At 27.2% G+C, this 10866-nt stretch overlaps 1 protein-coding gene across 1 annotated transcript in view; it reads right to left on the reverse strand.

Annotated features, from left to right (window-relative positions):
- Window positions 1-8629, reverse strand: part of LOC136076652 (uncharacterized) — a 31068-nt gene extending 22439 nt beyond the window's left edge. Inside the window, exon 1 of the mRNA XM_065789968.1 lies at window positions 8302-8629. The gene's annotated coding sequence lies outside the window, so the exon portion shown is untranslated. The remainder of the gene's footprint in view (window positions 1-8301) is intronic.
- Between the last annotated feature and the right edge of the window lie 2237 nt (window positions 8630-10866).

A 10866-nucleotide genomic window follows, 5' to 3' on the forward strand; every position in this document is an offset into this window, starting at 1 on the left:
AAAAAAAACAAAACTTATCCAATTCTCAGTTTCATATGGTGGTCCCTATTATACTAGTAACTAAAAATAAATCAATTCGGAACTCAGTATTATTGGCATAACTGAAACTAAACTAAAAAATGACATCCTACCAACTATCCCATTAAATCTTACCCGTTATGTTTATGAGCACACTCCAAAATCTTATTTTGGAGGAGCTTTACTTTATATATCTAATACATTAATTTACAAACTTCGAAACAATCTTAGTATGCTTTAACCAAAGCTTTAAGAATCTGTGTTTGTGGAAATCACCTTTCCTAAAAAATTAAACATCATTATCGGCTACATTTATCGCCATCCTAATATGGATATTTTAGAATTTGTTAAATCATATTTAATTCTTCTTTTTGAAAATCTATTTATGGAAAAAAAACAAAACTACTTTTTTAATAGCGATTTTAATGCCGATCTTTTATCGGCAAACTCAGATAATTCTATTTCTATCATCCCTTTATTTCATGCAAACAAGAATCACGAATCACTCCAAGACTAATCGATAACACATTTTCAAATGCAACTTCTGCAAATATTTTTGCAGGTAATATTACTTCTACGGTATCAGATCATTTACCCCGATTTTTGACACATCCATTTTATAGAACCAAAATTAATCCTCGTAAAAGCTACATTTTTCGTCGGAATTTAAAAAATAAATAAATTATTTAGTGATTTCTCAAAAATTAGCTGGACTAATGTAATCAATGCCGACGAAGGTAATACTACTAAGTCATTCTAAGAGTTTTTCACAAGTTTCAATTCTCTTTTGGATAAACATGCATCATTAAAAAAAGTCAGCAGTCGCTGCTTTTCAAGGGGTCTCAAACCTTGGATAACACGAGGAATCTTGACTTCAATTAAAATACGAAATAAAATATTTAACAAATTTCTTAAAACAAAGAATCCTAATAACAAACTCGATCTAGAAAAATCTTATAAAACGTAAAGAAACTTACTTATTACTCTCACTCGTCGTAGTAAAAAAAAACTATTGCTATAAGTTCTACTCTTATAATGCCAAAAATTTAAAATCATGGGATGGTATTAGGAATCATGGGATGGTATTAGGAATCTTTTAAAGATTAGTTCGAGAGTTAACTCACATCCTTTCTGCTTATCTTCTAACAACTCCATGATATATGAACCCATTAAAATTTCGGAGTCTTTTAACTCGTTCTTTGTTTCAGTTCCGGAATAATTACAGAAAAAGATTCACTCGTCCAATACTGACTTTAATAAATATCTTAAAAGTCCTAATCTTAAATCAATATTCATAAAACCTACAGACAAAAAAGAAGTTATCTATTATTCATTCTCTTAATGAAAGCAAGGCTTTGGGACCTAACAGCATTCCAATATCTATTTTTCAAGCTCTTGCAAATGATATCTCTCCGGTACTTTCTGAACTATGTAATCTGTCATTCATCACTGGTGTATTCCCTGATATCTTAAAAACTGCTTCTGTAATCCGAATTCAAAAAAAAAGCTTTAAAACTTGAATTTAATAACTACAAACCAATTTTATTATTATCAAATGTCAGCAAACCTTTAGAAAAACTTATGTATTCTTGTATTTACAACTTTTTGAATAGTTCTGCTTGTTTTCATATTCAAAAGTTTGGGTTTCGCTCAAATCACTCCACTTCTTATGCTGTTATTATCATTACTGAAATGATTCGTGGTGCAATTGACAGTGGTTTCTTTTCTTGTGGTGTATTCATAGATATTCAAAAAGCTTTTGATACGGTTGATCACAATATTCTAATAAAAAATTAAACTACAACGGAAAACGTGGTATTGCTAATCATTGCTTTTCTTCATATATTAGGGATCGCACTCAGTTTGTTTCAATTAATGGATTTGAATCCACACAAAGTTATTAAATATGGCGTTCAACAAGGTTCCGATCTTGGATAGTTATTGTTTTTATAATATATATAAATTTATCTTGTTCATTAAAAAAATATTAAGGTACATCATTATGCTGATGATACCAATCTTTTATATATCAACAAACCACTTACAACTCTTTGTAAAAAAGTTATTCAAGATCTTCATCGCTTACATAACTGGTTAAATAGTAATCGTATTTCATTGAATGTCAATAAAATTGAATACATTATTTTTCATTCCCTTCAAAAAACTATTGATATTATTAAATTTAAAATTAATGAAAAAAAACTTTTTCCCTCAAAATATATAAAGTTGGAGTATATCTTGATGAAGAACTATCTAGGTATAATTAACTGTATCATCTTAAAAAAATTTATTTTCGTTTACAACGCACATCTAGTAGAATAATGACGTTTTCCCAAAAAAAATTTTTTGAACTCAAAATCCTAAAACTCTATGATCTAGTAAAGTTATACAATTGTCTTTTTGTGTTTGACTTTCTCCAAAATAAACTACTGAACTCTTTTTTAGATTTTTTTATTAAAACAAATAAAGTCCACAATCATCACAAGAATACAGAAAATAGTAAGCTATACTTTTCATTTTTCAACACAATTAAATATGGTAATTTTTCCATAAAACAAAACGTATTTCCCAATGGAACCAGTGAATTCCTGCATTAATAAGAGTTTAAAAAAATATCCCCTTGTTACGGATTATTTACTGCTAAACAGAATTCAATTTTAAAATATATTGTTGGAGTGTATTTCTTTATAATTTTTCTCTTTACCTAAGTTGCCTTTGATATATAACTTCTTTAACGAATAAGAGTTTTGATTTTTGCTTTATTTATTATTTGTCTATATTATATTTATTTATTATTGTGTTATTATTGCTACATTTTATGTTATTATTATATTTAATTATTTTCTATGATATGTACTTACAATTTATATTTTATTATAAATATTCTTCATATTATTGATACTTTATTATTATTATTATTTTATATTATTACTTTAACTATTACATATATCATTATTATTTGTTTAACAATCTAGTTATTACATATATGATTACTGTTTGTTTAGCAATCTTTTCTCTTTTTTTTTACTCTTACTTATATTTTGTATGTTTTTTAGGTGTCACGCCATTGACTAGTTTGTAACTATATGTTACACCTAGTCAATGTGACACTTAACCAAATTCTATTAATTTACAATGAGCATTTGTAAATCTTTATTAATATGGTTGAATAAAAAAATAAATATATATATATATATATATATATATATATATATATATATATATATATATATATATATATATATATATATAATAACAATACGTAACGTAAATTTAGTATTTTCAAAAGATTTGGAGATTTTCCGCATAAATTGAGTAATTGCATGCTCAGTTGAGTTATTTTTTTAAAAACCAAATAGATTTCTAAGAATTCTTTTTTGAATATCATTAATAAAGATATCTGTTGTAATGAATTTATCTAGCAATTGCAGAGTTTACTGAAAATTAGGGCAATTGATTGAGGGTACAGCTCTTGCTTCAAAAATTGAGTCATAGAAGTTATTAATATTGAAGTTGTTGAAACAGTTCAAATTGAAAACTCCTCTAAATCTTTTATTTTTCCTCCGAAAACACGATTATTTTAATTTTTGTCATGAGTTTTCTTATATAAATATATATTTAAAAAAACTATTTTAATTTTCTTGGAAAATGACACAAGTAATCAGTAAATAAATCATTATAGTTTATGTCTGATTCTATGTTTTCATCCGATGAAAAATAATTAGTTTTTTAAAAATTGAAGGTGATGATTGAAAATCACTTATTTACTACACACTTCACACGATTTTACTATTATTTTTATCTCTGGCTATAATTAATACCAAAGTACAAGGAGAATAAAGACGTTTTCAGAATAAATTCGTTTTTTGAATTTGGATAACTGGTTCCCAAGTTATGACAATTTATGTTGGGCTCAATAACGTGTTCCCATTTTGGGGTGAATTGGGCCAAGAGTACAAAAAGCTCTGTTAAAACCATAAAAATTAATTATAGTTAAAGAAAAAGAGATTTTTCAAACTGTCAGAGTGAACAAATTTATTTATATTTTATAAATGTAAAAAAAATATGTAAAAAATTCAGGACTAACTCCCCGATCGAGGCGATTGGCGGGAACAATTAAGGCTCTGTAAAATAATAAAAATTAACTTTAATTAAAGAACAAGTGCTTTTTCATATTGTCGGAGTATACAAGCTCATAATCATTTATAAAAACCCAAAAAATATATCAGAATCTCAGTGCTCGTTTGCCCAATTGCCCAAAATGGGGCAATTGGGTAAAAGACAATAAAATTTCTGTAAAAATCAAAAATATAAACTTTAGTTAAAAAAAGGGGAGCTTTTTAATGTTGTAAGAGTAAAAAAATTCCAGCGCATTTATAAAAATCCAAAATTTCCAGAAAGAAATGTCTTTGTAAATCATAGAAATGCAATGCCTCGCTTTGTCCAACGACTGTCTGAAACACTCCATGTACTTTCTTCTGGGGCATTTTCAAATTAATAATCCAGAGAGACTTAGTAGCTTTTCCTTTAAATATAAAATGTGGTGGAAAAGAGTTACCAATTGCATTGACACAAGCTATTACTCTGATTGTTTCCCCGTTATCTGATTGACAACATTGTAGATACTTCGCTCTTTTTTTGCAACTATTTTTCACGTTAATCAAATTGCATCCCAGTCTCATCCACATTTCAAATGTTTTACGGTTTCTGAAGTAGGTTGTTTTTCATTAAAACATTTTTAAGAATGGAAAAATATTTCGACACTTTACAAACATTCATACACTAATGGTAATAGTAATACACTAATACACTAATACACTAATACACTAATAGCTGCTGTACCTTCTGTTTGATGTCAGAAAAATCTTTGTGCCTTTTGCAAATCCCACGCTACCATTTTTTTGTGGGAGTTCTATTCTTGAATGCTTTTTATGTTTTAAAGCAAAATTTTCAGCATATAACAACATATTAGAAATTGCAATCGACTAAATCTGATTCCTAAAGCTGCACGATTATATGAAAAATCAATTAACTTCTTTTCTTCTTCTTCATCTAAACTAGTTGGATGTCCAGGTTTGGCTCCCATTTCTGTTACACCAGAAAGTCAAACTTGTAACAAACATCTTAGAATGTTAAAATTTTTCATGCTGCTCCATTTTTAACAGCTTAATTGCTGATATCTTCGATTTATCATTCCATAGAGGGTGTTTTCTGCGTGTGCTTCTGTTTTTCAATTTTCGTTGATTTATCTATTTTTTTAGTTTCATTTTTTTTTTTTCATCATAAAGAAAAGTGCAAAAAACACCATGAAAATTTTATTATAAAATAGTTATGACTGTCTAAAAATAAATGTCTTTGTTTCTCTGATTATATCATATACATATATCAAGTAATTTAAGTTAGTCATTCTCTTTCTCTCTCTCTCTCTTTCTCTCTCTCTCTCTTTCTCTCTCTCTCTCTCTCTCTCTCTCTCTCTCTCTATATATATATATATATATATATTTATATTTATATATATATAAATATAAATATATATATAAATTTATATATATCTGTGTTTAAGTGATTAATTTTAAAAACTATACATTTAATGCATAGTTAGAATTAAAACTTATCATGGCCAAATATAGGATAATGGAATTATCCTATATCTGAAATGAAAGTATGTTATAAGATTGTATTCAGAAATATACAAAAGAAACAAAAACTAATGAACGTTATACAGAATAACCATATATGCATACACAGTTTTAACAGTATTATATGATAATATTAATAGCAATTTAAAAGATTTACAAACGCAAAATGTTAGGATGTAATCAGGAAAACTTTAAAAATACCAAACATCGAGTTTACAAAATTTAATATTTATCAAATTAAAAAAAAATATTCTTGAAGCAGTTAACGAGTCAATAAGTACTTTAAACTGCATTTTTATAAATTATAAAGTCTAAATATTGTATTTTTACTTTTAAGCAATCAATACAACCCCAAATTTTTTATTGAAAATCGGCCTGAGAAAGGATGCAGCCAGATCAGTTTATTCTAAATAACCACTGATCTTATAATCAAATTATTTTGAGATGAGTGTAAATAACTTTGTAGATTGAACGGAATACCATAATGGCGTCAGGAAAAGTATCAAAAACATAATAATGTTCTTTTTAATTGTTAAGTCCAGATATAAAAAACAAATTAGTATAAAAACAAGTATTAAGTATTGTTATTTATTAAGCTAAATATTCTTTTTTCACGTGCTAGAACCAAAAAAAAGCAGTTAAAAACAGTATATATACTTGTCAAAAAGTGTAAATAAAATAAACTATAGAGAAAACGACTTAAAAAATCTTCTAGCTTCTTTTTAAAGAAACTTTAAAGAATAACCTCCACAGGTCAACACTTTTTTTAAATTTTTGCCAGTGAAATATAACTGGCAATTGTGTTTGAAATTAGATAGCATTAAAATAATTCCAGAAAAAAAAAATTTAATATTTAACAAAAAGTTTTTGTCAAATATTAAAACGGGATACTTATCATCTTTTCTGAACTTATTTCTTCCTATAATTTTTTTCGAACTCAAATAATTTCCTTTGCAAAGTCTACGTTGATGTAAACACTTGTTCAGCGGTTTTTCTGTCCTCGACTAGGAGTATAATTTGTTTGTCATTGTAATTTAATAGTTTTAAAACAATTATTCGCTCTTTTCCTGTTTTTATTGAACCTGATCGGCGCACTCTTTCATTGATATAATAATAATTCTTTATAAAAGCTGGAGTTTTTCAGTAAATATGTTTTTAACAATTTTTTTAAATCTTTCCAAGGTTCACCCGGTACACCACGCGTCGCTCTAAAACAAAATGAGAAAATAGCCTTATAAATAAAGAAGCATTCAACATACTGAGCCAGGCTCGTCTTTAGCTTATTCTGGCTCCACAACAAAATAAAGATGGTGGCCTCTCTTCCCCATACCTCCCACCCTCTCGCCATCACCATGAGCTACCCTGAAAAAAAATTCGTACTTGAACACAATTTTTAAATATAGCTTACCTAGTAAATGTTACTGCATTAGACCAAAAACTATCAAGTAAATGTGATTATAATAAACTAATGCGAAGAATAAGCAAAGGACAATCAGATTTTTATATTTTACATATATTTAACACAATTTAGTTGGGTAAATTGAAACATAGACATCTCTAAATATGTTTTCCCTTAGATTTTCACTGTTGTCATTTAGGTTTTATTATTAAATTATTGAGTAGATGAATTAGGTAGCAAAATAATCAGTCTTATCTTCAACGATGATTTGTTTTAGTAATAACATTTTCAATCTAAAGAACGGCTCGAACGAACAGGTGTTTCTGTCTACTATTAGATCTAAAGCTTTTATTAAAGATGAAAAAAACCTTTCTCCGGCATAATTTTTAAAAGCAGCATCAAGAAACATCCTTAAAATAACATTGACATTAGGGAACGTAAATTCAAGTTTTTTTTATCAGATAATAGTAAATAAAACCAATAGTAAATCCAGATGATTTGGTTTTCTGGTTTCACCGGTATTAATTTTAATCAAAATGTAACAAAACAAATTACATAAACAATAAAGCAAAGGAATTCGCTTTATTTAACATGCATGCAAAAAAATTTATTGTTATGTTTCTGTATATTGTTATTTTATTCTAAAAAAAAAAAGTTTAAAGATTTAAAAATAGAATATAGGGTAAAGCGGGGCAAGTTGAGCAAAGGGGCAATTAATAAATCTTAAAAACAATCCATAACACGACAAAACGACTAATGGATGAAAGTTAGGGAATTAGAATGTTAACACAATGCGTAACAAAATATTTTTATATCGGGCTTTGAAGTTAAAGATCCCAGTGAGCACGGTACGTTTTTAAAACGTTTTTTAGACGTTTTTATAAGGTTTAAACCTAATAAAAACGTCCAAAGAACGTTTTAAAAACGTACTGTGCCCACTGGGATGTTGCATAATATAATATTTTTATATTTTATGACACTTTCTTATTATTTAAGTTTTTCTCTTCTCTTACTTACGTCATTGAAGTGTATAAAATAAAACTTATATAAATCAAACACAAGCTTAATGTTTGTGAAAGTTTTATTCACACAAGTTTCTTTCCATGCATATTCACTTTTTTAAAATTGCTCAACTTTCCCTACTCTAGTTGTCTAGCCTGCCTTTTTTTTTTTAGTTTTTATAATTAAAAAACTATATCATTAATACGATTTAACAATAAACAATATCATTAAATATATACTTACTAATATTATAAACAAATCTGCTATTGTTTGATTCTTTACTTTGTAGTTTCTAACAAAGTTTCTCAACACTCTAATAGATGTTTTTAATTGCATGTGGCTTCGAAAAAAGCCGTTTTTTATTTAAATTCAACACAGAGCAGCTAATCAGTATTACATTCTTGTTCATCATATCTTTTGTTCATCGATCTTTCTAGATTAGTTACCAGATCTTTCTAGATTAGTTACCAGATCTTTCTAGATTAGTTAATTACTAGTTAAAGTTTATTAAATTTTTTAAATTTTTTTTTTTAAAAACAAAAAACAACAATACTTTGAATTGTTATTATAAACTTTATTGAGATTTATGTACCAAAAAAAAAATTAAATGTTTTTAATTAGATGTGGCTTCAAAAAAAGACGTTTTTTTATTTAAATTCAAGGCAGAGCAGCTAATGAGTATAACATTTTCGTTCATCATATCTTTTGTTCATTGATCTTTCTAGATTAGTTACCAGATTTGTTCATTGATCTTTCTAGAATAGTTACCAGTTACCAGATCTTTCTAGATTAGTTAAATACTAGTTAAATTTTATTAAATTTTTTTAAATTTTTTTTAAAAACAAAAAACAACAATACTTTGAATTGTTATAATTGAATTTTTTTTTAATTTGAATAATACCACTGTATTCATTATTAATATCTCGACAAGGCAGACGCCGGAGGAGAGAAATAAACGACAATATACTTTGAATTGTTATTATAAACTATATTGAGATTTCTGTACCAAAAAAAAATTAAAATAAAAAAGACAAAAATAGCCTAACAAAAATAGTCAAAACTTTTAACAATAGCATAACATTCAAAAAAACACTCAATAGAGGTACATCTCAAATGACACAAGCACATGCTGTATCCCTTGTATTTTCTGCCAAGAAAGTTAGACGTGCATGACTTACTCGTGCAGTTTTGCTTCCCTTGTTTCTGGCTTCAATTGCACTCTCAGAAAAATAACTTATTTGAGGATACTTAAAATACCTAATTAAAGAAGCTCCTTGAATTATCGTTTTATGTTTGTTACAAATATTGTTACAAATGTTTGTTACAAAGATTATTACAAAGGTATAGTTTTTTTAAATGCGTTATTAGTAAAGAGTACAAATAGATGTTCAGATTTCTGATTGAAAATCTATATATCCGGTCTTGTAATCGCGCTACTCATATCAATAAGTTAGTCTTGAAACAACTTATTTATATTCACTTTAGTGCTCTTCATGACACACTATAAATAATAAAAAATACATTAAAACATATACAATACAAACAAAGAGTTTCAAACTTAGAAGTGTAGACACGCTTTCGTATGCTATATTTTACGATTAAACCGTTGTTTTTTTAAGCGCAAGTTTGTCATTCCATTTAATTTGGGTTAGAAATAATACCATAATTACAAAAATATCATAACATTGTTTGTAAAAAATCTACACAAGAAAAATTTTAATAAACTCAAAAAAAAATTTATACTTGATAAAAAAAAGTGCAGCAAAAAATATTGACACAAAAATATAAATTTAAAAATACTTTGATTTATTAAAACATTTACATATCACATCTGTTTTTTTTTTGTTTGTTTTTTCCTTAATTTTATTTAGTTGCCCGAAGAAGTCCTTACAGTCTTATTACAGACCACCGCGGATAAACATTTAATTGGAAGTTCACACCTCGTTCCTTACCGATGTCGCAAAAATTGCCCAAAGGTGGGGTTTGAACTACGGATCCTTTATTTCGGAGGCAAGTGCGCTACCACTGCGCCACAGCTGCTAAAGCTGCATTATTTGTTAAAAAAAAATAATCATAACATCAATATTACGCATAACATGCATTAAAAAAATCCAAGTTTAAAAATAAATTGATAAGATAAAAAAGATAAAAAAGTTATAATGCTAAAAATCCTAAAATAATCAACTTATTAAATATGTATTGCGTACCTATGCTAGTGAAACATACATTGCTCACCTATGCTTGTAAAATATGGACTCTTCACCAATGTAACTTTGTAACTTGTTAAATACTAAATGATCATCTATGCTGATAAAATAGTAAATAGCTTGCTAACAAATATGTTTCAGAATTTTCAGCAAATTTAATACCTTTTTACTAATAACTCGCTCAGTGTTTCAATTTCTGAATTATGTTTTCTTTTTCTATCCCATTTTTTGAGTTTTAAATGAAGCTGACTAGTATCTCATCTTAACTGTTTTCTAGCATCTATTACTAATTCAGTAAAGGAAACAAATACGGATTAGAATCATTATAGCTTAGTTATGACAGACACTCTTCACCCAAACTATTCACTGCTTCAAAGTCTTTAAAATTTTTGTTTGTTACGATTGCTACACAGATTGTTGGTCTCTTCCTTATTCGCTTCAGGTTTTTTCTGCAACTTAAAGGCTTGGAAGCTACTAGAAAAAAAGAATATTGTTTAAGCGCAATGAAACGGTTGACAGAGGACTTGAAAAGTTGCCGTTTGTACAAGAATGGAAAACATTAAGATGGGAGAAAATTTCAAAGCATTGATTTGCGAAGAAA

The sequence above is a fragment of the Hydra vulgaris genome, chromosome 02 (genome assembly GCF_038396675.1).
Source record: "Hydra vulgaris chromosome 02, alternate assembly HydraT2T_AEP".
Classification (NCBI taxonomy): domain Eukaryota; kingdom Metazoa; phylum Cnidaria; class Hydrozoa; order Anthoathecata; family Hydridae; genus Hydra; species Hydra vulgaris.